At 37.8% G+C, this 27771-nt stretch overlaps 1 pseudogene; it reads left to right on the top strand.

Moving 5' to 3' along the window:
• The first annotated feature begins 82 nt into the window (after nucleotides 1–82).
• Nucleotides 83–26655, top strand: LOC140640632 (AP-2 complex subunit mu pseudogene; annotated as a pseudogene).
• The last annotated feature ends 1116 nt before the right edge of the window (nucleotides 26656–27771 follow it).

Here is a 27771-nt window from a genome sequence, read left to right as displayed (position 1 = left end):
AAAAATAGCTGTACTTGTGGTGAACATAGCATAAAAATGACATTTTTAATCACTATGTTGTACACTTGAAACTAATGTGACAATGTCTGTCAGCTATACTCGGGTTTTTAAAATGCTACAATATAAAGGCCTTGAACACAAGTCATTTCAAGATGTGGGAGTAGATGACTTAAGGATGTAGGAGCAAAGCTTTTGGGTGAGGGGATGTATACCTTTGTAATTTTGATAGATATTGCCAAATTGTTCTCCTAAGAAATTGGATCAATTTTCACTCCTGCCAGCAATTATGAAAGGGTCTATTTCACACAGTCTTGCAAATAATGCTTTATTACACTTTTTGAAGCTTGCCAGTTTGAGAGATGAAAAGTATTTCATTGGTAGTTTTAATTTTTAATTGTCATATTATGAGTACAGTGGAGCATTATGTCAAATATAGAAGAACTATTTGTCTTTCTTCTGTAAACTATCTTTTCATGTCCCTTTTCATTGGGGTGATAGGTCTTTTTAAAATTTATTAACAGTAGTTTTCATATATTAGAGAAATCCATTCTTTGTGTGATGCACATGACTTTTGGATCTAAATTTCATGTTCCTATCATTATACTAGAATAATAAAAATCATTTTTAATGATAGTATCTCCAGAACTTGCAAGTCTTTCACATTATTTATCTATTTGCATGTAATGATACTCCTTTTGTTTCTTTCCTGTAAGATTATTTCATCTCTGTAATTAATTTACAGTGTTGATGAATTTCAACTTTCAATTTTCCATATTTCTGAGCATCTTTAGAGAACCTTCTGGGATTCTAATCTTACCTCTGAGTACTCCTTCTTAGCAAAAGGCATGTTTCTTTTCTGAATTTTTTTACCCAAATATCTGGAAACAAATTAACTTCTAGACTTCTAAATTTTAGAATTTCACAGTGGCATAGATCTTTCTTTTGAATCTAAGCTATTTGGGCACCTGGATTTTTCTGGGGGTGTGTGACAGCAAGTTGTATTTCTTGAGCTTATTCCTCCTCATGACAATGTCCTAACCCATGGAAATTGTCCTGCTCTAAATTTAGCTCTCCAGCATGGTGTACCTCTCCCTATTTGCTGACCCCCTGGGTCTGTCCCAGAAAGAAACTATTGCACCACTTTTTCCCATGCCTTCCTGTCTACAGATGACTTTTAGTGGATTATGGTTAGCCAAATTCAAATCCTGAAAATATAAAGAACAGATTGTAACTGACAAACTCTTTGTTTTCAAGTTATTTATGTGGCTTTTCAGCAATGACACAAAGTCCTCTTTGTCTCCGAAAAACAGAAAGAACTTCTTAACTCACCAAGTATTTAAATCTACTCAATATGATGGGTAGGCTAATGCATGAATCCTGGCCTGGCACAAAGGAAGTGCTGTGAAAAACCCATTCTCAAGCCATTTATGCTGCTCAGTTTGCCACCATGAAGGGTACTTAGGTAAAAGATTGAGAGGGATTAAAGAATGCTTAAAGGGGGATCCCTGGGTGGCGCAGCGGTTTGGCGCCTGCCTTTGGACCAGGGCGCGATCCTGGAGACCCGGGATCGAATCCCACGTCGGGCTCCCGGTGCATGGAGCCTGCTTCTCCCTCTGCCTGTGTCTCTGCCTCTCTCTCTCTCTCTCTGTGTGACTATCATAAATTAAAAAAAAGAATGCTTAAAGATTTACAGTGGGAATAATTCAAGTAGTTGGAAAATTAAATCTATAAGTAAAAGCATAAGGACCTGTGGTTTTCTAGCCTACAAAAGAGAAGTCTCCAGAGTCCTTTAATAATGTGTTTCTGGGTCATAAAATAAACATGGAAAGAATGATGCTTACATAGTCATCTGGGGACAAGGGAAAATGAACACATGAATGAGGAGGAAGAGTATAGGTTAGAAACCAGATAACACTTTGAATATGCTCTTCATTTAAAAAATACGGACGTGTTCTTTTCTCTACATATATTATACTTTAAGAAAAAGTTAAAAAATGAAACGACTGATTTTTATCTGGGTGGGATGCCTTTATAGATCAAAGAGTAGATGGTTTCATAAAGCTTAGTGATAATGAGTATGGCCTCTGCCATTGGATTTCTTGGATTAAATTCTAGCTCTACTTTCTCCTGTTTGGATGACCTTGGGCAAATCTCTCTCTTCATTTCTCTTAGGCTCATCCCTACCTTCTTTTTTTTTAAGATTTTATTCATCTATTTATGAGAGAGAGACACACACACACACACAGAGAGAGAGAGGCAGAGACATAGGCAAAGGGAGAACCAGGTTCCCTGCTGGGAGCCCCATCTAGGACTCAATCCCAGGACCCCAGGATCATGAACTGAGCCAAAGGCAGATGCCCAACCACTGAACCACCCAGTCACCCCTCATTCCTCACTTTTAAATTAGGTATAATGATAGTGTTGTTATGAGGATTATATGAGATGATGTACATGACCTAGTTAAGATTTGGTTTTGTTTTAAAAAGCAGAACATCCAAATATTAGTAATCTAAAAAAGAGACAAATTACTTTTGTCTCACGAATAATTCTCACTAGGTGCCTAGGGCTCTGACCTGGTGCTCCTGGTATGCAGGTACTGGTTTGTGTGGTTGCTGTACTTCCATATCTAAGTATCTGTCTATCCTAGCCATGTCATTGTCTGCATTCTTGCATTAAGAAGGATAAGGAAAGGCTTTTTTGAGAACACTTCCACTTCCAGGCCATTGGTCAGAATTTAGTTGCATAGTGACACCTAGCCAAGGAAGATTAGGGCACACAGTCTCTTTCCAAGTAGCTATGTACTTAGCCACAAATCATGGGTTCTCTTAATATCAATAAAGGTGAATATAGTTATTGAGGGAGCACATATATTTAGAAATAGCAGCTTCTGCTACAGAGTACAAAATGCTTAGCATAGAGTCTAGCAATAAATAAAAATTCTTATGGTTGTAATCATTGCAAACTCAGATTCATATACCCAGTATCGCATCAGCTATTTACACCTGTGTATTAAGCACCATCTCAACATTTCTAAAACTGAAGTCGTTCTATCGCTTGTTATTCCCTTTCTTCCACTGTTTCTCCTCTCAGAGGACATGGGATGCCTTGCCTAGTCTTGGCTAATGGCTTCACCACTTATCTACCTTGGAGTCTTTCTCTGCTCCCCCTTTTGCTTTGCTCATTAAATCTAATCAGTTTTGGAGACCTATCCACTCTCCTTGGGAGATGTCCCTCAGATACAGTTTCTTTTTTCTACTCTCATTATTCACTACTTTACCTTCACAACTCTTTAGAATGGCTTCGAGGGCCCTTCCTAGTCTGACTCTAATTTATTATTCAACCCAACACGCTTTTCACACTTTGTGTTAAAAAAAAAGCAAATATTTGTATTTTTCTTGTTTTAGGCAAATTTTGAACAAAATGTTTCTTTAATATAGGATTTATTTTTTAACAAAGATTGTGATAAAAAATTTGCATAAGCATTTATTTTTAAATACTGCAGTGAATGTATCAGAAGGACTTTTCCTAATGGGGCATCTCTAATATGTGTCTCAACAAGTAAAACAGTTACCCAGAAAAAAACCCAAAAAGCAAAGAACCCAAAACCATGTATATTCTTTTCATTTATTTTCTTTTCATGTACATCTCCTCTCTAAAACCTATGGACTCTCAGGAAGGTGAGAACATTTCAGAGATATCTGCTTCTGCTCCAACTTCTCCCCATACTTTGTAAAAGATTTGCACATGATCCATAAATGAATTAACCTCTTGTAATAAAAATAAACTTGCTTTGTAAGCAATTAATCCCTAGCTATTTGGTCACTGTAAGTCTTTAATCACTCTCCTTTCTGGTCTGTTAAATGTTCAGGCTCTTATCCTTCACTGTGATCCAAATTTATACAAGACTTTGAATCCAGAGTTTGGAATCTGAATTATCACGTCTGTTTTCTTTATTAACCCAAAATTCTTTAAAACAAAGTGAAAAGGCATTTCCATCAACCTAAGTAAGGAACCTTATGCAGACTCCAGCTATATATATCTAACTAGGCAAGGATAAGAGTTAGGAAATGTTACTTGTTATAAGTTTAGACTCTGGAGTTGGAAGGTTGTGATTCTAGCTCCATCACCCCCTGGTCATGTGACCTTTGGCAAGTGCCTTAGCACCGTGGTGCCTTTCTAAAAAAAAGGGTTAGATTAGTGCTGTCCTGCTCTTGGAGTTCTTGTCTTTGTTTTAAAGATTAAGTGAGTTAATATATGCCAAGCTCTTCGACCAATGCCTGGTTCATAGGAGGTACCAATAAATGGTAGGGTCTCAGGTGCTTAATCCTTGAATTCTATTGTAGGTTGCCAATGAAATACAGAATATTCACAAAACACTATCAAGTAATAATATTATTGATCCTTATATTGCAGATATGGAAATAGGCTCAGAATGGTTAGACATTTTCTTGCCTGTTTCTCAATGCTGAACTCTTTCTACATTATCAGACAGTGGAAATAAGGCTTGAATTTAATTTGAAATTCCAATGGCTGAAACTGTGGAAGGAGCCTCGGTGTCCATTGAAAAATGAATGGATAATGAAGATGTGGTTTATGTATACAATGGAATATTCCTCAGCCATTAGAAATGACAAATACCCACCATTTGCTTCAACGTGGATGGAACTGGAGGGTATTATGCTGAGTGAAATAAGTCAATCGGAGAAGGACAAACTAATATGGTCTCATTCATTTGGGGAATATAAATAATAGTGAAAGGGAATAGAAGGGAAAGGAGAAGAAATGGGTAGGAAATATCAGAAAGGGAGACAGAACATAAAGACTCCTAACTCTGGGAAATGAACTAGGGGTGGTGAAAGGGGAGGAGGGTGGGGGGTGGGGGTGAATAGGTGATGGGCACTGAGGGGAGCACTTGACGGGATGAGCACTGGGTGTTATTCTGTATGTTGGCAAATAGAACACCAATAAAAAATAAATTTATTATTAAGAAAATAATTCCAATGGCTGTGTTTTTCTCAGGGGACTAAAAGAAGAAAAAAATGTCAGGTAAGGTTGAAATTGGTATCTGTCAAATTCACAAATGCTTTAACTTACTCAGGTTCCCTCCTCTCCTTCCCTCAGAATAGTCACAACCAAACTCCTATAATCCTAATTGAACTAATACTGAATTATTTCCTCTCTGAATTATAGCCAATCTTACCCCTGATAATAATAACTTAAAAATTTTCATTCTCTGATTTCTCATTCTTTGTTTTTATGCAATACAATGTGGTTGTTGTCATTATTGAGAACCCAGGTCTACCAATAATACAAAAATTACATTTATTGTGTACCTATTATGTGTCAAAATGTGCTAAATGACTCACATAATTTCATTTAACCCACTCAACAAACAAGTAATCGTTGCCCCAGGGGGGCATTTGACAATGTCTGGAAAAAATTTTGATTGTAACAAGGAGTGGGGGATGTACTCACATCTAACGAATAGAGAGACCAGGGCTGCTGAAAAACACGAGGACAGCTCCTTACAACAAAGAGCGTCCATCAAAAGATGAATGGAGAAAGAAGATGTGGTTGATGTATACAATGGAATATTCCTCAGCCATTAGAAATGACAGGTACCCACCATTTGCTTCGACGTGGATGGAACTGGAGGGTATTATGCTGAGTGAAATAAGTCAATCGGAGAAGGACAAACATATGGTCTCATTCATTTGGGGAATATAAATAATAGTGAAAGGGAATAGAAGGGAAAGGAGAAGAAATGGGTAGGAAATATCAGAAAGGGAGACAGAACATGAAGACTCCTAACTCTGGGAAATGAACTAGGGGTGGTGGAAGGGGAGGAGGGTGGGGGGAGGGGGTGAATGGGCGACAGGCACTGTGGGGGGCACTTGACGGGATGAGCACTGGGTGTTATTCTGTATGTTGGCAAATAGAACGCCAATAAAAAATAAATTTATTATTAAAAAAATGTCAGTATTGCAGAGGTGAGGTAGGCAGTATAAAGCATTACAACCTCTGTATTTATGGTTGGAGAAAGCTCAGAGAGGTTAAATAACTTGCCCAAGGTTATGTAGACTGTAAATGAGAGAGCCAGGTATGGAATCTAGATATATTTAGCTCAAAGTCCATGTTTTCCCCACAAAGAGGCAAAGAGAATTTCAGTTTAGAGAAAGTGAAGATTAGTACACATATAATAACAACCATAAAATTACTTTAAGGTATAATTAAATGAAAATACATGATTGTTAAGTGGAGTGTTTAGCAAAAGCTTCTGACCTTGCTGTGACACCTGAAGTTATGTCTAGAAGACTCGATACAGAGAAATAAGACTAATTGTGTCAGAAAAAAACAGAATCATTTTTTCTTACACTTAATCGCTTTCTTTTTTGTTTCTGAAAGTGTGGTTTCTGGATGTTGAAGCTCTTGAAAAAAGACATGGGCAATCAGATGGAATTATTCAGGTTTCTAGGAAAGAAGATCATCAAAAAATGTTCCATCATGGCTTCACTGAAAATAGACACATTATAATGGATCCAAAATTGATACCAAGGAAGATTTGATATTATGGTGGTAAACTGCCTGAAATACTAAACAAAAAAGCCAGTACCTATAAAATAGGAAAAGCAAAGGGTCTGTTTTGCTGCCCTTTAAAATGGAAAACCTGATCATAATGTAATAGCTGAAAGGAAAATAATAGTCTAAGATGGGAAAACATCAAAAGGAGTTAATTCCAGTCATGTAAGTCCATGTATTAGTCTTCTATTGTTGCTGTAACAAATGACCACAAACATGGTAAAATAAAACAAAAATCTTTCTTATACTTTGGCAGGTTAGAAGCATGCCATGGATCTTGCTGAAATAAAATTGAGGGGTCAACAGGACTGTATTCCCTTCTGGAGTCTCCAGGGGTGAATCAATGTCTTTGCCTTTCCAGTTTCCAGAGACTGCCTACACTTTTGGCATCTTCTTCCATCTCTAAAGCCAGCAAAGTTACACCTCTCCACCTACTCTTCCTAGTCACATCTCCTCTGACTCCCTTCTGCTTTCCTCGTCTACATTTTTTTAAAGATTTTATTTATTTATTCATGACAGAGAGAGAGGCAAGCAGAGGGAGAAGCAGGCTCTGTGCAGGGAGCCCAATGTGGGACTCGATCCCGGGTCTCCAGGATCACACCCCAGGCTGAAGGCAGTATTAAACAGCTGAGCCACCGGGGCTGCCCTCCTCTTCTACTTCTAAGGACCTTGTGATTATGTCAGGCCCACCTAGTTAAGTTATGCTAATCTCCCCATCTCAGGATCCTGAACCTTAATCATATCTGCGAAGTCCCTTCCTGCTACATAAGATAACATATTCACAAGATGTGGTGCTCGTTGTGGGCATCATTCTGCTTGCCACAGCCCATGTAGTTAATATTATAAAACAGTAGACAAAGAATTTTAATTGGAGCTCTGGTAGTACATTTAAAAATTACTTCATGTTAATATATGTACATGGTTAAAGTTGTACTTACCCTACCACCTAAGTCCTTCTTTAGAAGTCGCTACTTTTACAACTTCATTTTTTTTTTTTTTGTTATTCTGGTGGTTAACTCCATGTCTCCAATAAATCATGTATAATGCGATTTCTTGACTTATCAAATTTGACACTTCCTAGTGTCATCCTGCTATGAGTCATGAGGGTTTACCTCACACAACTCTCACACCTGTCACCACTCCTCATGGAACTTCCCAAGGAAGGGGGTATGGAGATAAATCTATCAGTGCTTTCAGACCAAAAAGTTCTCTTTCATTCTTTCCCACTTGATTAATGGTTTGGCTGCGTAGAGAATGCTAAGTTGGAAAAAAGCTTCCCACAGAACCTTAAAAATATTGCTGTACTATGTGGTGTCGCTAATAAAACAAAAAGGAATCAATGCTTTTTTTTTAAGATTTTATTTATTTATTCATGAGAGCCCACAGAGAGAGGCAGAGACACAGGCAGAGGGAGAAACAGGCTCCCTGCGGGGAGCCTGATGCTGAACTCTATCCCAGGCCTCAGAATGAGCCAAAGGCAGACACTCCACCACCAAGCCACCCAGGAATCCCAGGAATCAATGCTTCTGATTCTAATTTCTGTGTACACAATTGTCTTTCCCAGCCCTCTGTGGAAGCTTTTTAATATCTTTTAACTTTTGGAGTTTTGAAGTTTTATAATAATGTGCCCAAGTGTGGTTCTTTTTAAATTCATACCATTGGTTGCAAGTAGACCCTACCAGATTGGAGACAGGTCCTCCTTTCATCTCCGGAGAATTATCTTATTTTAATTCTTTGATAAATTGCTCTCATCTCTTTAGAATTCTTAATAACTAGACTTTATATTGATTCTCAATTTTGTTGATCTTTTCTTTAGTATTTTCTGTGTAAGGACACTAAAGTTTTACTTAAGGCTCTCTTCTGCTGTTTCCTGGATATTCTTTTTGTTTAGGGGATAATTTTGTTATTTATCTTGGTCTTTCTGTTACACTGCAACCTTCCCTCAGTTTTCTGGTAGTCATTTGTTGCCTATTTCCATTTAAAACTGAGGTAATTAAAAGGTTATGGTGTGTTCTGTATGTGAAGAGGTTTGGTGGCTAGAAGCTTTACATTATAGTTAGAGGGAAGTGAGCCAGCTGCCTTTTCTTCTAGCTAATACTAGAAGGAGAGGGGCTTTGCTTTCTGGCACCAGTGAAATGCCTAACTACAAGTCATTCTGCGTGAGAAGACAGGTGTCTATGTCTTATACAGGTCTTCATTTAATCTCGTTTTCATGTCCACTTTCTCCTGACCTTTCTTCTACCTATAGTCTCTATTCTGAAGCATCTTGATTTCTGCTGGACAAGGTGTTTCCCATATCTGCTGAAGCCTCCTTCTCTCTTATTTTGGGCTAGAGCTTTAGCACAAGAGGTATTCTTTCTCAATTTCCATATTCCAGAAATATGTTAAAGTACTTGTTTTTGTATGCTTCCACTATTTTCTTTTAGTTATTGTGTTTTTATAATTTTAGATAATCCTTATTATAATCTTATGGGGTATACAGAAGAAGAAAAGTGGAAAATAGGCTGAATCTACCATTTTGTGCTGAAATGTAACATAAAATGTTTGGTTGAGGTTGGTGGGGAAAAGCATAGGACCAGTTAGTAAAAAATTGTTAATGATTCTTGATTTTATGTGGAATGGAAAAAGGGATGAGGTTACATAGAAAGAGCATCCTAAGTGATTTGAGACATAAAATTTATGAGTGTTTTTCAGTCCTGCTATTCCTCTCATTTCCAATCATACAGAACTTTTCAAACACATCTAAGAATATAAATTCTCATTTGATGTGAATTCTTTTGCTTCTTAAGTACTTTTATTTTTCTATAGATACTTCTCAGAGTTTTGTGCAATAACCTCCAATCAGGTGTCTCAGTTACAGCTTGACTAGGGAAGGAGTACCCCTATGAGTGATATGAAATAGATTTATTGTAGGGATTAGATCGTACAAAGTGTACAAGAACCTGGAGGCACAGAAATCTTAACAGTGATGTTGGAAGATCAGAGAAAAGTTGCTAATCATCATGAAGGGAAACTGGAGAAATAATATTTTTAAGTCCCCTCTGCATATGATGGTGGGCTTGCAGTTAGTGTAGGTCAGCAGGACACATAGGAAAGGAAAATGCAAGCTGAGGTCCACAGGGACAGAGTGGAACCTGAGGAAACAAACTGGAACTCATGTGGCCAGAGGGAACTTGTTTGATGCTCACAACATCTGGATGACCTGAGATTAAAGCTGGTGCCTTTTACATGTTATTGCATGTACACCTAGATTGGTGCTCAGAAAACCCAAAGGAGGAGATCTGGTCAGAGCTGGAATCGCTGTTGATGGGCAGCTGCCATCACTGTCAGGTGGGCAAGCAGGTCAGAGACAAGGTGTATGAACTGTAGCAGTGCCTGGGGCACAATCTTAATACAGTCTACCATGATTTATCAATTGATGTTTCTGTTGGATGTCTGTGTGGACACGTGGGAGAAAGTCAGAATTTGTGGTCAGAGAGATTAACACTAGAATCTTAAGGTTTTTTAAAAAGAAAATTTCCATGGTTGATAAGATTTAGAAAAAAGAAAATTAAGAAGACTAGATTTTAGGGGACCAAGGAACTATGAACTTAAGACTTTAGGCTATTGGAGAAGTCATCCAAATGGACATGGAAGTAGTACACTATGATGATAAATATTTTGAAAAACTTGTGCCAAACCCATCTAAGTTAAGTATTGACCAATGACAGTAGATGGCTGAGAATAGGAGCTGACTAACATGTCTCAAAGGAGGAGAGGTTTGTTAGCTTTTATTAGAGGAAGATAAAGAAGAAATGATTTAAAACTAACATGAGGTGCTAAAGAATGCCACTTCTTCTCTAGTAGATAGCCTGTGATGTTTTTCTTTGAAGATATGAACTTCATGTGATTTTGGAGGAGCTATCTATTTTGGTGTTCAGCCTCACAAATTAGTGGACTTATGTCCCAGGCTGGACCAATAGAAAGTTATGGAAAGTGTTTGCATAGAAAGTAACTGGATCAAAGAATAGCTTTATTACCCAAGCTATTCAACTACAGTACTTCTGAATTGTAGATGTACTCTTCAAGATGAGGGTAAAGATGATGTGACCTTGTTATCAGCAGCCATCTTGCCCACTGCCTAGAAGATGGCCATAGAATCCTGAGAAAATTATTTTGAGCAGAGACAAGTAGAAATAATGGCTGAAAGTTGGAATAATATTTCTGATATTTGTTTGCATCTTTGAGAATACCTCTCTTCAGTTATATAGGTCCATAATTTTTTAAGGTTATGCTAGACATTAGCCTGAGTCTCTATTACTACTAACCAAAAGACTATTAACTATTAACTTATATACTCCTTCCTATACGCCATCACCATGGCCTTGGACTGTGTGAGTTATAAGAGAACAAAGAGCCTTCATTATAGGTTTGGAGAGAGAAAAGATTCTCCAGGGAAAGTGAGGTTTCAGTTAAGACTAAGAGTACAGAATGCTTGCTTACAGTGGGATTGAGTTTTGAAGGCCATGATGAAAAGGGTTCGAAGAGTGGGAAGTCTGAGAAAGAGGGTGACAGGAGAGAAAGTACTGAATAAAGGGGGACTTAATATCAATGCAAGCTCTTTGAAACAATTAACGTGCTAATATACTAACATATAAAATCATATTGCCATGGCTCTTGTGACTGTATATGTAATAAAAATATAGATCAGATTGTGTTTAAAATGCCACTTATATGAGCTATCTAAAGTAGTCAAATTCATAGGAATAGAAAGTAGGAAGGTGGCTGCCAGGACCTTAGGGAGAAAGAGATGGGGAGCTGCTATTTAATGGGTTACAGAATTTCAGTTTTGCAAGATGAAAAGGCTGTGGAGATCTGTTGTACAACACTGTAAATATACTTAATACTGCAAACTGCACACTTTAAAACAACGAAGATGGTAAATTTTATGTTACTTTAAAAAAACCCACAAGTTAAAAAAGAATTAATTAATTAGTTCAGCTAATATAACTTACAAGACACTATGAAAAGTTCTGATACTGAAGCGGACCTGGAAATAAATAAAGGAATTAATCTTATATTTTAAAAAAATGTCAGAGGAAGCTACATTTTCAGAGAAAGCACAGTGTTGACTAAATACTGAGCTTTAGATAGAGTTTCTGCCTCAGAAAACTAAAATTTAAATTTGAGATGGAGACAGATCAAAGGTCAGGAAGGAGATTGGAAAGAAAATATCACAGATAATAACTAACCGTTACCTTAGTGACATAATATGGAACAGACAATTGGAAACAAAGAAGTTGGATTCACTCTAGAATTTCAATGAAGAAAAAAGGAACAAGTGGAAAACAAATAATCAAACAAAACTCAACTCCTGGTAGGAAAATACTACATAGTGTAATTGTTTTTAGGAGAGAGGCCCATAGGAAACTCTGCAATTTGGGGGTTGATATGCTGGATATGAAGAGGATCTGATTGCTAATCTTCCTCAGAGTCAGAGAATATATGTATTTTGCTTAAGCCATTAAAACAAAGTTCAAGGTATTTCCAAGTTGCTTGAGGTGGATCTTATCTTAGAGGTCTAGCTCTCTGTTTTACAAATAAAATTGTGGAAAACCTCAGTTTGTTATGATCTGATTTTGATTTTGTTCAGGTTCACAAAACTAGCAAATGGCATAGTTTAACTCCGAGTCTCTGGAGGTTATTGCGGTCACTTTCCCCAAATGTGAGTCTGGCTATCTGCCCCGCTGTATGACAGGAAATCAGTCTTTATGGGACCACTGGTCTCGCTAGCAGTGGCACCAGCCACTAAGGCGTGGCCCTTGCAGGGTCCTTGTTATCAAAAATTGCCAGTAAAAGTACAGGTAGGTTATTAAAGCTTTAAGAACCCCAGGACAAAATTAAGTAATTATCTTTTTATTTTCATATATCCATGGACTAAAAGGTGGCATATTATAAAGGAAATGGCACTATCCAAAATGATGAGTGTGGAATATCACTTCAAGAATTTAACTCAGAGGTCAGCCCGGGTGGCTCAGCAGTTTAGCGCTGTCTTCGGCCCAGGACGTGATCCTGGAGGCCCGGGATCGAGTCCCACGTCGGGCTCCCTGTGTGGAGCCTGCTTCTCCCTCTGCCTGTGTCTCTGCCTCTCTCTCTCTCTCTCTGTGTCTCTAATGAATGAATAAATGAAATCTTGACAAAAAAAGAATTTAACTCAGAGATCCTCAAAAATGTGTGTCCCAAATTCACCTAGTTCTAAATATCTTCTAACCCTATATGTTATTTCAATTTTTGGAAAATACACCAGATACTACTGAACTGCCAGCTTAGAAGCAGGCATAAGACATGTTGAATGATAATATAGTCTTTCAACTTGATGTTCACTTTCTTTTTACAAATGGGAAACCAAAGAATTTTCCCCAACATCTTGTCTTCTCTTGTCTTTCTTGACTCCTCTACCTTCTCCTAAGAATCCAAGGTGCTCAAGTTTTAGTTGAAGAAGCAAAACCATTCCATTGTCTCTGAATTAACCTAATAGATAGGATGACCTTGTAATTTATAGCTTAAAATGGGACATTTTGAGGGACATGGGGGCCCTATTGAAATTAGATTGTGATGACTAGCATAAATAGGGGCTGTCCTGGACAAATGGAATATACGGTCACTCTATTTATGCAACAAGATGAGGTTTTAGTCTCTTCCTGAGAGCATCTTCTCAGATCAAGCTTAACCATCTGTAAGCATATGAAACGTGGATGGAACTGGAGGGTATTATGCTGAGTGAAGTAAGTCAATCGGAGAAGGACAAACAGTGTATGTTCTCATTCATTTGAGGAATGTAAATAATAGTGAAAGGGAATATAAGGGAAAGGAGAAGAAATGTGTGGAAATATCAGAAAGGGAGACAGAACATGAAGACTCCTAACTGTGGGAAACCAACTAGGGGTGGTGGAAAGGGAGGAGGGCAGGGGGTGGGGGTGAGTGGGTGACGGGCACTGAGGGGGACACTTGACGGGATGAGCACTGGGTGTTATTCTGTATGTTGGTAAATTGAACACCAATGGAAAATTAATTTATTAAAAAAAAAAAGCATAGTGGGTAGTGAAAAGGAATATAAGGGAAGGGAGAAGAAATGTGTGGGAAATATCAGAAAGGGAGACAGAACATAAAGACTCCTAACTCTGGGAAATGAACTAGGGGTGGTGGAAGGGGAGGAGGGCGGGGGGTGGGGGTGAGTGGGTGACGGGCACTGAGGGGGACACTTGACGGGATGAGCACTGGGTGTTATTCTGTATGTTGGCAAAGTGAACACCAATAAAAAATAAATTTATTATTTAAAAAAAAAGAAAAAATAAATAAAAATAAAAAAAAGAAACAAAATATAATGAAGTTCAGAATTCTCAAAGCTAGAATACTCAAATATTTGGCACTGGGTCTGTGAACTGAGTTGTGAATTTTTCAGCACCACCATTGCTTCAAAGAGAGCTAGATAAAATTAAAATGAAGATGATTAGTTAAGGTTGTTCAATGTTTGTTTCTGATAAGCATTCACATGTTTGCTTATTAAATATTGTTACTGTAGTTTTTTAAAGATGTATTTATTTGAGAGAGAGCATGGTTGAGGTGGGAAGGGTAGAGGCAGAGGGAGACTTAGGCAGACTCTGCGCTGAGTGCAGAGCCGGAAGCAGGGCTAGATCTCATGACCTTGAGACTATGATCTGAGCTGAAACCAAGAGTCAGATGCTCAACGGACCATGCCACCCAGGCACCCTTGTTACTGTATTTTTGTACAGCAAATAGGGAAATAATTTAGAAACAGGGTTAATTATAAGTAAGCAAGTAATATTTCTGATTAGATATGGATTCATATCAGAAAAACTACAAATGCTTACTGAAACTGATGCTTATTTTATTTACCTAAAAATTCAGATATTCAAGTATATTAAAAATAAGATTATTCAAATATTATTCAAAATTAGACTACATCAGAATGATCCTTGGGAGTGATAATTTAGAACTTATCTTTTGCTTATGAACCTACAGATGGAATAATATAGGTTCTGTTGATAATTCCTAAATTTAAATCTTGTTGAATAGGAAACCAAATATTTTCAAGTTTCTGTAGTATATTTTCAGTCCACTACGGAGCCAGAAATATAACAATATTTCATGTGACATTTTCATTTAAAGCATCTTTGAGTGGTATGTGGAGAAGGAAGCCTTACCAAGTTAAGAAAAAATGCCATTTACTTTTGATTTTATTTTATTTTGTAGGTGTACCAAAAATTTTTTAAAGTCTTTTATATTTAGTATAAAATTACAGCAACACCTTGCCAGTAACCAAAACCTTCTGGGCCAGAGCTCTGAATTGTAATTAGGTGATAAAGGCTTTTAAGTTCTCTAGACAATTTTTACAAAATCTCTGCACTAAATCCATGTCCTTTACAGTTACTATTCTACAGAACTGAGCTTATCGACTTTTCATCTTGTGTGTGTGTGTGTGAAAGTATTAAAAAATTTATCTATTTTCTCTGTGAATAGAATATTGAGAACAAAAAACTCAAAGGAAGCAAGAAGAGTTGATAAAAAAGGAGACAGATTTAATATGCATACATTCTTAATGAGATTGGTAGTTAATTAAGACTCCAAATCAGCAAGAAAAATTTAAATGATATCCATGAACTACTGCTTAATAAGGACAAGATGTAATTTCTTTTAGAAAGAATTCCATTAAAAAAATCAGTATACGTGCTTTAACAAGTTGTTGGTATGTAAAGTGGAAGGCTTTATTTTTTGGTAGAATTCACTGTCTTCATTCTTCTATACAGCTATCTATATACATGAAATGGTTTTATAATGTAGTATAAAATTACACATATTATATGATATATGAATATATAAAAATCTATCTTGGTATAATTTCCCCCCAGAACAAATCCTTTGGACTTGAATACCTGAGACTGAATCTGATGAGTGAGAGTATGGGGAAAAAACCAATAATCCTGGTTCTCTTAGCCCCAGGTTATAGGACTGTTTGCAGCTACTGCTTATTTGAAGTGATATGTCATGTCATTCTCTACTATAGGACTTTAGAAATGCTGATTCAATGTCATGTCCAAGTACATTTCCTTGGGAAGTTGATGAGGGTGAGTTGGGGAACAGGTGTAGTCATGTAGACGGAGTGGTAGACTAGCTTACAAGGTATTTAGGAGACTGATGATTCATCTAGGTTTCAGTTATTAAGAAATACAATACATTCTCCAGAAACAAAGAAAATAAGGAAACTGTTTCATGAGAAGTATCATATTCCTATACTATCCTTCCTGCTTGTCCTTCTCATCAGTGTATTATTAAAATTAAGTTGTTAAATACATTCATCTTTGGGACCATGAAGAGAAGAAGACAATACTATAATAACTTCATCCTGGGGCTAACATTACCAGGATTCTTTACTCCACACCAAACACATTCCTATTGACAAATTTCTTTTCCCATTCAAATTATGAATGAATCATTGAGTTGTTGGTATAACCTCTGAATCATTTTGCTAGTGTGAAAATATGCTGTTCAGAGTTGTTTACATTCTTTCCTTTCATTTCTTTTGGAGATATAAGCAAGTTGGATCAGGCTAGGGGAATCTGTGGCCAGCAATCCATTTCTCCATGCTGAAGCTAAGTGCCTTTTACCAGGACCACTCCTTGACAATACTGCTATTGAGATTTTATCAACAGATCCACTTGGCCAGTGCTTGTGGCTAATGAATACCATTTGCATACAAGATGGAATATTTTACCTTCTTTCTGGTATGTCAAGCCCTGGGGACCTGTGTATACCATAAGCACCAGGCTTTAGTCTCTGGTGAGGAGATCATGGTAATTCATTGACCTACCAAAGTTCTTAGCACTTCTTTTAGATCTTAAGTCACAGTGTTAGTGTTACCTGGTGAAAAACAAGGAGATTCTTACCATCACTTTCCTTGTATCTTCAGGACACATAAAAAGAGAGGAGTAGGAGGTGAGAGGTGGGGGTGGAAAGAGGTTGAAAATACACAAAACAACACATTCTTCTCTCATCTGAATCTTAATATGGTGGAGATGGAGTGATCTTAGAGACTGGTTGGAAGTGTTTTCAAATACCAAAGTCGCAACTTAAGTCTTTCAAAAAATAAAGTACTGCTTTGCAGATTTATTTGTTTGTTTTTGGTAAGGCAGAGGGTATTACTGCCCTCAAATATACTGCCCTCAAATATAACTTCTCACTTTCATTTCACTACCATTCTTCAGTAGGAGAAAGAAAGGCACATATAGTTAGTATGCTGGGAATTTCATATGCCTGGTCTTATCCATGCCACAGCCCATAAGTGCCTTACTGTTTCATAATTCTGTCTGAGATGCTCTTCACCCCTTGCCTGCCTGGAAAAAGAAAGCTGCTTATTCTTCAAAGCAAAGCTCCAACATCACTACCTTTCTACCAGCAGCTCGCCTCCCCCAACCAAGCAGAACTTCGCTCTCCCTTCTCAGCTCTTTATGGCACCAGATGCTGCCAGTATGATGCTTATCACCTTGTACTTCAGTTGGTTATATGCAAATCTCTCCCTCCTCCAAGAGAATGAGCTCTTCAAAGGCAAAAACTGTTTTCTTTGCTGATGTATCTCCAGAGCCTCACAAACTATTTCTCTAGTGCCTGGTAATGCCCAATAGATGCTAGTGTGACAACCAGTACTGGTGCCTGCTCTGATATTCTTAACTCTACACCAGGTTATTTCTGAAATAGAAACCAACTAACCAATCCACAAAACAAAAACATAATTGCTAGCTTTATTACTTTTCTAATCTGTATTCTTTACTTAACTTGAGCATGGTTTTGTGAGTGGGTTTATAGAAAGGGGTTGGGGCAAGACAGGGTAGGGCACGTTTCTGAATTTATTTTCTGAGCAACTGCTTCTTAGACTTCAGTATGAGTCACTTAAGTCACAGAAATCTACATCGTGAATACATTGTGAAACTTTTTATTTTTATTTTTATTTATTTATGATAGTTACACACACAGAGAGAGAGAGAGGCAGAGACACAGGCAGAGGGAGAAGCAGGCTCCATGCACCGGGAGCCCGACGTGGGATTCGATCCCAGGTCTCCAGGATTGCGCCCTGGGCCAAAAGCAGGCGCCAAACCCGCTGCGCCACCCAGGGATCCCCATTGTGAAACTTTTAAAAGCTAAAAAAATATAGGAGTTTCAGATGAAAGGTGTGAGCTGTTGGGAAATTGAATTGTATTGAATAATACACCTTGAAGTTGTTGTACTTTTTTCAAAACCCTCACTAAAAGGATCCAAAGGAACTTCTCTCTGTCCTTGTATAAAGCCATCTTTCTGTTTCTTCTCCTTTTCCTCCCACCTTCCTTCTCCTGCTTTTCTTTTTCCCCATCCTTCATCTCGTCTCTGTTTTATATGCTCTCTTTCTCTCCTTTTTTTGTTCCTAGAAGTTTATTTTTAAGAAGCTGGCAATGGTGATCGCAAGTTGGCAAATCAAATGAGAGGAAGATTATGGAGAAATCAGCGCAATCTACGCTATGACTATATGAGGAAAATATTTCTTACTTGGTTTTATTTTTCTGAGTTTCAAAATGCATTTCTTTGTTTTTGTCTAGGTGATATTGTCACATAGACCAAAATCCAAAACCAGAGAAGGGAGTATAGAGAAAAATCTTCCTCCCACATCTACCCTTTAGCTATTCAGTTTCCTCTGGTCAGAAAGGCAAGATCAAGTTTCCTCTGTGTCTTTCCAAAGATATTTTCTGCCTATGCATATAAACACTCACTCATACACTCACACACATATATTCTTTTTCTCTTATTTTACATACATGGAAGCACATATTTTGTACCTTAATTTTTCTGCATGTTGGTTATTTTTTTTTGATGGCTGTAAGGCATTCCATCATGTGAATATATTCTAATGCATTTAGCTAGTTGCTTATTTTAAGATATTATTTATTTATTTATTTATTTATTTATTTATTTATTTGAGAGAGAGAGAGAGCATGAGTGTGGAGCCCAATGTAGGGCTTGATCCCATGACCCCCAGATTATGACCTGAGCCGAAACCAAGAGTTGGACACTTAACACACTGAGCCACCTAGGTGCCCCCAGCTAGTTACTTATTGATGGACATTTAGGTTATTTCTAATATCATGTTGTTACAAGTTATGCTAATAAATTACCTTGTCCATATGCTATTTCACGCATGTTCAGGTATTTCCATATTCAAAGATAAAGAACTTTTGATCAAAAGAAATGTATGTTAATAATTTTCATAGATGCCAAAGTGCCCTCTTCTCTCCCTATCTTACAGTAGACTTTTAAACTTTTTGATAACTCCTACTCTGACTCATGGGGTTTCTATAAAGCATAATTATTTTTTATTAAATATTCCATTACCTAATTCTTAAGATAAAAAGCATTTGCTTTTAGTGCTTTTATAATGTTTAAATTTTAATAAAGTAATCAAATGAAAGAACTGAATCTATATTGGAGACCGTGTCCAAAGAACTCGTTGAAAAGTAAAAAAGATAGGATTCAACGAGTTATTTTGTTTACATAATCTTGAACCATTAATGTGAGGCTTTTGTTTTACTGACTTGGCAAACTTAACTGATCATTTAGGCTTAGACTGAAGTTCTTAATTTCACAGTAGTCCAAAAAAATATCATTTTATATCTATTTATTTTCACAGTTATTTTCTATTTAATTCAATAAATATTAATTATCTAAAATGTGTTAGACAAGATTGGGAGATTCAGGACAAATATGACGGTCTGCCAATTCAGGGGTTCACAGTTTAATAAGTGACATTGAAATAGACTTCCAAAACTTACTGTAGTCAGGAAATACTGAAAGCACTTGCTTGTAATTTTAAAAATGGCTATTAAGGAAACCACTGTTATAAGGAGGTGAAAAAAAAATCTCAACCAGAAAATCATCTCCATTTCAATTGACCAATTGATAAGTATTCATAATTCTCTTCCTGGTGCTGAGGCAAATTGCATCACCTCTTGCCACAGAGCAACATGAAATAAAAGCTATAAAATGCTTCACCCCTTTTGACCTGGTAATTGCTATAATTAGGCAATTTTTTTATAGTTTGGAAATAGTTTGTCAATCTAGCCCAGTCAATGCAATTATCTACCTTTAAAGGACAAAACAACCAATTGAAAGATCAATGTTTGCAATTTTCATGGGGTAGCCTTGCACTGACCCTGCACCATCTTATCCTTGAGTTAATATTTATTGTATGATTAGATTATAAACAAAATCATGAACACTTGAAATTTACATATTACACAACAGAAATTGTATGATGTTGGTCTACTTAATGAAGTTTTTGTGAAATTCCTGTTTCTTGATTAAGCAACATTAGATCTTATGCAATGAACAATTTGTTCCATCTTGCTTGGTAACAGTTTTGTTCCCTGATTATGTTTTAAGTAGAAATTACAATCTGTTTAATTATTGTTGTCTGCCATTGTTAATGTTGTGCAACTTTGATCTTAGTACTGTGATCTAATAGGGCCAGTTCAGCCTTATTTCAAAACTCATGCATTGAACAAATACTAATTAGCACTTATTATATGCCAAAATGATACCTGGATATTAAGATAATAGCTGGGTTTTAGGATGTAGAACTTTTGGCATGGCAGAGAAGACAAAATAAACAGCTGGATGAATAAGATAATTACAAATTTGGATAACTATTTTGAAGCCAACAGCTAAGAGATGAGAAAGTACCTGAAGTAACCAGTAACAGTCAGAGAAGGCCTCTGAGGAGTTCACAGTTGACCATGGACCACAAGTTCGAGAATGAATGGGTTCTACAATTTTGGGAAGAGTAGTCTAGGCAGAGATAATAAATGTTAAGCCAAGAAAGAGAGCTTGACCTTTTCTGGGAGAAAGATGACAGTACATGACTTTTCTGGAAACACTCAACTAGTTAGTGCTAGAAGACATAGGGCTCACTTTGTGTAACATCATCAAACATATCTGATAGAAGGTAGAAGAGATTCATCATTCACCCCTTCATTTATTTAATATGTTCCACTGGAAATACAAAAATCAAAACAGCAAAACCACTGCCTTGACATCTGATATTTTCAGGAGTTAAATTACCTTTTAATAAGTTTATATTCTTACCGTTTTCTTCATATTGAAATATTCACTTTTTGAAGTATAAAGCACATGATGAAATCTTTACATTTTGCATAATATTACTTCTGGGTACAAAGAAGATTCCAATTGCTAATAGGTCATAAAAAGATTAATATGAAAAAATTTAAAGATTAATATGTAAATTGGACATCACTCTACAAATTATGCTTTTCTTAGCCCCAGCTGAACCAGAGGTGGACATCTCATCCATGATGGGCCAGGCAGACTATCACATGATGAATGGAACCTAAACTGAAAGATTCAGTAGAGGGGGTGAGAGCCTTTGCATGCCAAAGCCACAAACCACGTAAAATTTAGGTAGAACCATATAGAGCACAGAGAGCCAGTCTGAAGAAAGTGGCAAGAAAATGTGGCAAAAATGCAAAGAAGCAGCACTAAGACCATGTGCCTCATTGAGAAATAGAGTTGTGTGCTTCCAGATTTTCCAAACTTCATGTGTAGGATTGCTGTAAGATTGACAGAAAAGGTCAATAAAAGGTCCTGCCATGGACCATTTAAAGTATGTGGGGTCCACATATTACAAACTCACACAAGGAAAATTACGTCACTAGAGAACTCAAGGGCACTTCTAAAATTCAGTAGCCAATACTCCACATTGGCACAGCAAGACCCTAAATTCTGAACATTCATTCTTGTGACTAACACAACTAATGCTTCAGTCCTAATAGAAATGCTTCTCTGTATCCTCTGCCCTGTGTCTTTGAAAACAAAAGCAGTGGTACCAGTTGTTGTGTCTCTTTGATGTCAGAGACAGGCATTGCTTCAAAATGCAGGGCATCCTGGGGCAGGTAGAGGCTTTTGAGTAAGAGAAAAGACTGGCTTACCTGTCAAATGTTTGTCTAAACCAGCATGAGTGCAATAGGATTGTTGCACAAGAAAATGTCATTTACAATAGTGCAGGATGTATATTTTTTTGGTTTTTTCGAATGTTCCAATTTGTGACTCCAGAGGAATTCACAAATTAGCATAGTATTAGAATAGTTGTACATGGTGGAAAAGGATCATTTTATAATATTAAACAATTCGTATCATTTATAAATGTATATAAATGTGTTGTAACATACATAATACTATTTTTTATATAACTGAGAGGTTCTAGATATTGTAAAAAGAGTTGATGAAATATAAATTTTATGGATTGATATGAAACTAGTATATTTTGTAGTATTTTTTGTGGAGTAATAATTTTCATATGCAATCTTAAATTTTAAGTTATGGGATATAAAATCCTTGGTTCACTTCTGAGTTATTGACACTTCCTGTTGCCACTGCCTCATAAGAACAATGGTTGTCCAAGTTGAAACAAACATATTATTTAAGAACCACAGTGACTCAAGTGTGGTTTGTCTAATTAAGCATTACCATCGATAAAACATATTAAGTGAATATTTAATAATAATAATAAAAAACAAAACTGCTGATTATGTTGTCATAAAGTTGACAACATAATCAGCAGTTTTGCTGGAACAAAAGCAAGAATTAATTTTTTAGAGTAAATGTTATTTATTGTTTATATACATTTTAGTAGTCATCCAAACATCTGCTGACCAGCAATAAACCCAGATATGTATAATAATAATTAAATTCATTTATATGTGATATCTTGCTAACTTTCAGTCATAATAGACCATAGGTTTACATTTTAAAAGTTATCAGGTTTGTCGACTAGAAAGAGCAAATATATCTTACTTAACAAATATATTAGTATTTTGACTTACCACTTTTAAATATTTGCTCATATGGTGTATAAGTCTTCATTGTACTCTTGTGCCATGTGCTACAGATATCAGGGTGGGCCTGCTTCTGACCAAGTTTTACTTTTTTCTGGTTGAGATCCCTGTTGTGTCATTTCTATGAGAATCTTTTGTATCCTTTTAACAACACTGCAAGTTTTTGACTTGGGCTAGTTTGAGTAGGTTTCGGTTTTTTGCACGAGAGTTCTATCTAAGCAATCACAGAGGCCCATTTCATTTCTCATGGAGGTGAAAAATAAATTGGTTCTCACATGAATAAAAATCATAATCTGATCTTTATTTAATTTGATCTTATCAAATTATGATCTTTATCTTGAGCCTTTTTAAGAAATCAGGACTTTTGAAAAAGACCAATGATTCTGCCAAATTTATTAGTACATGTACTTCAGTTTCTCTGGATATTTGGATTGATTTTAAGTGTACTATAGAAATGAAACAGGCAAAAAAATAACAATTTTATTTTGAATTAAGCTCCATTATTTTATTTTTTATTTTCTTAAAGATTTTATTTATTTATTCATGAGAGACAGACAGAGAGAGAGGCAGAGACATAGGCAGAGGGAGAAGCAGGCTCCATGCAGGGATACTGGAACTCCAGGATCCTGCCCTGAGCCCAAGGCAGACGCTCAACCGCTGAGCCACCCAGGCACCCCAAGCTCCATTATTTTAATAGAGAAAACAGCTTGATGTATTATAAAATATATTAAAGAGCAAAATGACATTAATGGTATTTGACTTCAGACAGAAAACTAAACAATAATAGAGAAGAACTTTGTGTAAAATATAAACACTATTTGAAAAGAAATCTAAAACAAGAAAAGAAATCTAACTCTGTTTTATTTTGTTTGTTTGGGGGGATCCCTGGGTGGCGCAGCGGTTTGGCGCCTGCCTTTGGCCCAGAGCGCGATCCTGGAGACCCGGGATCGAATCCCACATCGGGCTCCCGGTGCATGGAGCCTGCTTCTCCCTCTGCCTGTGTCTCTGCCTCTCTCTCTCTCACTGTGTGCCTATCATAAAAAAAAAAAAAAAAATTATTTTGTTTGTTTGTTTTAATTTAAGCACAAATTTCAAAGTGAAAATCCAAGAGAAACATTTCTTCTATTTATTTTCCTGGTTAAAACCAAATTGTTCACTGTTTGGAAAATGTTCTCTAATTTAGAGTCAGAGAATTCTTAGATCTGAAAAGATCTTTATACAGTTCTCTAAGTCCACCCTGAGCTTAGAATGCTATACTGATTTGGCCAATGTTACCCAGACCATAAAGGGAAACTTAAAATATGTTTGTATTTGGATTATTAAGTATACTCTTTGTACTTTGGTTAAATTAAAAAAAAATAAGTGATTATTAGAGAGAAGAAAGAGGGTTAATGACCAATTTTAGAATCCATTTCTGCTCTTGTTACTCATGAGGGCACTGCTGTGATATTGAGAAGGGAAAGTTTAAAGAAAGGAAAGATACATGGCATTAAATTTAGATTTAAATATATTTTGATTCCACCTAGTTCTGTGCATTCATTCAGATGTGATGCCGATATTCAGATCCTGTCATTTGGTGCCTGAATGCATGGAGAGCTAATCTTGGTATGAAAAGGGGGAGAATTGTTGACGTTTTATGAAGATTTTTTTTTTGTAGAGTCACTATTTCAACTCCTTTCTTTTCCCTTCCTCCTCAATGGAGTTAACCATTTTAATGAACTATTTTATTACTTCCTTCCTTCTAAGGTGAATCCTTGCTCTTATATTCTGAAACCCCTCCTTGTGTAACTTTTCAGGGACCTCTCTTTTTACATACTTTCTGCTTATCTCTCTCTAGAAGGTCTTTCCCATCAATATTTAAATGTCTTTATATTTCTCCCATCATTAAACGTAAGCAAGCAATCAACCTCCTCTATCTCACCAAATGGATATTCCCTTCCCTTCTTCTCAGGGCCATGCTAACCACTTGCTCATGCTCCATTCATTCCTTAATGAATTTCATCTCAGCTTGACACTCCCTGACTCACCTAACTCTTACTCCTTATCCCAAATTCCTTCACAGAAATTGCTCTCTAATGAATTACCACTGGCTGCCTACCTGCTAAATCCCAAGGATATTTTTCAGTCCTTACCTGTCTTGGTCTCTAGTGTTTCCTAGAGTGTTACATCTAGGAAAAATCTTCTACGTCATCTCCTCTAGCCCCCTCCAATCAATCATACAAAAACTGGAGATATGAGTCAAGGCATCCTCCTTCCTCATCACTCTCAGCAGTGCTTCTATAGTGAAGGGAAATAAATGAAATGTCATGTTGCCAAAAGACTTCACTATTCATCTGCCCATCTCTCTACCAGGAGAAATAAGTGAAAATTCATGATAGTGAAAGTGAAATGCTTTCAACAGGAGGTCAGGGAGAAAATGACTTTGGTCTGCCTGTCTAATGAGTCTCATTTATGAACTTTATGGGAGCTAGGTTTTTTTTTAAAAGTGTGTAATTCTATAATTTTGAAATTAATTTATTTTTACAAAGAAGAATAGATATTAAAGAATCAAGAAAGATCTTGGGATCTGGAGAGTGGCTGGCGGGGGTGGGTGGTGCTGAGCAGGCAGCCGTGGACACCAGGTCTGTTCTCAGAGTGATGGGCCTTGGAGACTGAGCTGATTGGAGGAGGCTGATTGGAGGCTTATTCATCTATAATCACAAGGGGGAGGTGCTCCTCTCCCAGGTCTACCGAGATGACACCGGGAGGAATGCAGTGGATGCTTTCGGGTCAATGTTATCCACACCCGGCAGCAGGTGTGCAGCCCCATCACCAACATCGCTCGCACCAGTTTCTTCCATGTTAAGCGGTCCAACATCTGGTTGGCAGCTGTCACCAAGCAGAATGTCAATGCTGCCATGGTCTTTGAATTCCTCTATAAGATGTGTGACGTAATGGCTGCCTACTTTGGCAAGATCAGCGAGGAGAATATCAAGAACAATTTTGGGCTCATATATGAGCTGCTGGATGAGATCCTGGACTTTGGCTATCCACAGAATTCAGAGACAGGAGCACTGAAAATCTTCATCACTCAGCAGGGTATCAAGAGCCAGCATCAGACAAAAGAAGAGCAATCCCAGATCACCAGCCAGGTGACTGGGCAGATTGGTTGGCAGTGGGAGGGCATCAAGTATCGCCGGAATGAGCTCTTCTTGGATGTGCTGGAAAGTGTGAACCTCCTCATGTCCCCACAGGGGCAGGTGCTAAGTGCCCATGTGTCAGACCGGGTGGTGATAAAGAGCTACCTGAGTGGCATGCCTGAATGCAAGTTTGGGATGAATGACAAGATTGTCATTGAGAAGCAAGGCAAAGGCACAGCTGATGAAACAAGCAAGAACGGAAAGCAATCAATTGCCATCGATGACTGCACCTTCCACCAGTGTGTGCGACTCAGAAAGTTTGACTCTGAACGCAGCATCAGCTTCATCCCACCAGATGGAGAGTTTGAGCTAATGAGGTATCGCACCACCAAGGACATCATCCTTCCTTTCCGGGTGATCCCAGTAGTGCGAGAACTGGGACGCACCAAGCTGGAGGTCAAGGTGGTCATCAAATCCAATTTCAAACCCTCTTTACTGGCTCAGAAGATTGAGGTGAGGATCCCAACTCTACTGAATACAAGCGGGGTACAGGTGATGTGCATGAAGGGGAAGGCCAAGTGCAAGGCCAGAGAGAACGCCATCGTGTGGAAGATAAAGCGCGTGGCAGGCTTGAAGGAATCGCAGATCAACGCAGAGATTGAACTTCTGCCCGCCAATGACAAGAAGAAATGGGCTCGACCCCCCATTTCCATGAACTTTGAGGTGCCATTCGCACCCTCTGGCCTCAAGGTGCGCTACTTGAAGGTGTTTGAACCGAAGCTGAACTACAGCGACCATGATGTCATCAAATGGGTGCACTACATTGGCCACGGTGGCATTTATGAGACCCGCTGCTAGCTGCCTAGTAGCAGCCAGCCTGCTTCCCTACCCGCCCTTTTCCACAGGTCTGGGTGCCCTGGGCCACCACACTCCAGTGTCTCCTCCCTCCTGCTTTGCTGCCTTCCCTTTGCACCAGCCCCTGAGTCTAGGTCTGGACCAATCACCTTGCGAGAGGGACTGGTGGAACAGTCCCTGGGCTCCCTGGGCTCCCTGGGCAGGGTGGTTTCTGGGACTCCTACTCCACCATCCATCTGTCAGCCCTGGCCCAGTGCCAGGCTCTGTGTTCTGTGACCAAAGCCAGGTGGGCTCCCTCTCCTCCTCTCCCCTGTGGCCACATCTCTCTGGAGCGGGAGGGTTGGCTGCCCCTCACCTCGGAGCTCCCCCAAAGGCCAGTAACGGATCCCCAGCCCTCAATCCCTATTCTGCTTTGGGATAGTGTGAGCTTCATTTTGTACATGTGTGACTTTGTCCAGTTATAAACCCAATAAACTCTGTAGAGCGGGGAAAAAAAAAAAGAACCAAGAAAGATTTGACACGAGTAAAATCCCTTTTTTAGTACCAATGAATGTCTAAAGTTGGCAATGCTGATATGTCTGTATGTATGAATTGTAATTACTTACACAGTAAAGAAGTAAAAGATGCCTCTTGTTGCAGATGTGATCTATCAGCCAGCTAGATAGCTTTGTGCTGGAAGAAGGAGCTGTCTTGTCTGCTTCCTTCCTCTCTCCTCATACAGATGCTATTTTTGAACTTTTACTCTGGCCAGCCTGGATCTCCTCCTGTTCCAACTCAAGTACTTTTAATTTTCACTCATCTGGTGTTTCTCAGCTTCAGGAATTAGGTCAGCATTTAAATATAGAGCAACTCCTTATTTAAAAAGTTAGGAAGCTTTGGAATCATGTCAAGCCTTGACTCCATGAAGCATTCTGACTAGTTGTTACTAGCACTATTTGATTAATATTATTTGAAATGTCCTTAGCACTTGTGTAATCATTTTGTACCACAGGTCAGATGTCTGCTCGTATGTTGTCTTGGAGCTCTTATGTAGTTTTTTTTTCTCTTTTTTTTTTTTTCGTATGTTTCCTTGCCCACTCAGCTGGTCATTCCCACAAAGAATTTGGAGTCTACCCAAATAGATGAACTAATACGGGCAATTTACTTATCTTTCCTAAATCTTATCTCCTCATCTCTCCAATGGGAGAGATTCTGCTTCACAGAATTGTTGTGAAGATTTCATGTTCCTAGTGTGCTTGGCACATGGCAGGAATCTAACACATATTGATTTCTTATCATCCTCATGTCTT

This window comes from Canis lupus, chromosome 9, assembly GCF_048164855.1.
Source record: "Canis lupus baileyi chromosome 9, mCanLup2.hap1, whole genome shotgun sequence".
NCBI lineage: Eukaryota > Metazoa > Chordata > Mammalia > Carnivora > Canidae > Canis > Canis lupus.
The sequence above is the reverse complement of the archived record's forward strand: the minus strand, read 5'-3'. Positions and strand labels throughout refer to the sequence as shown.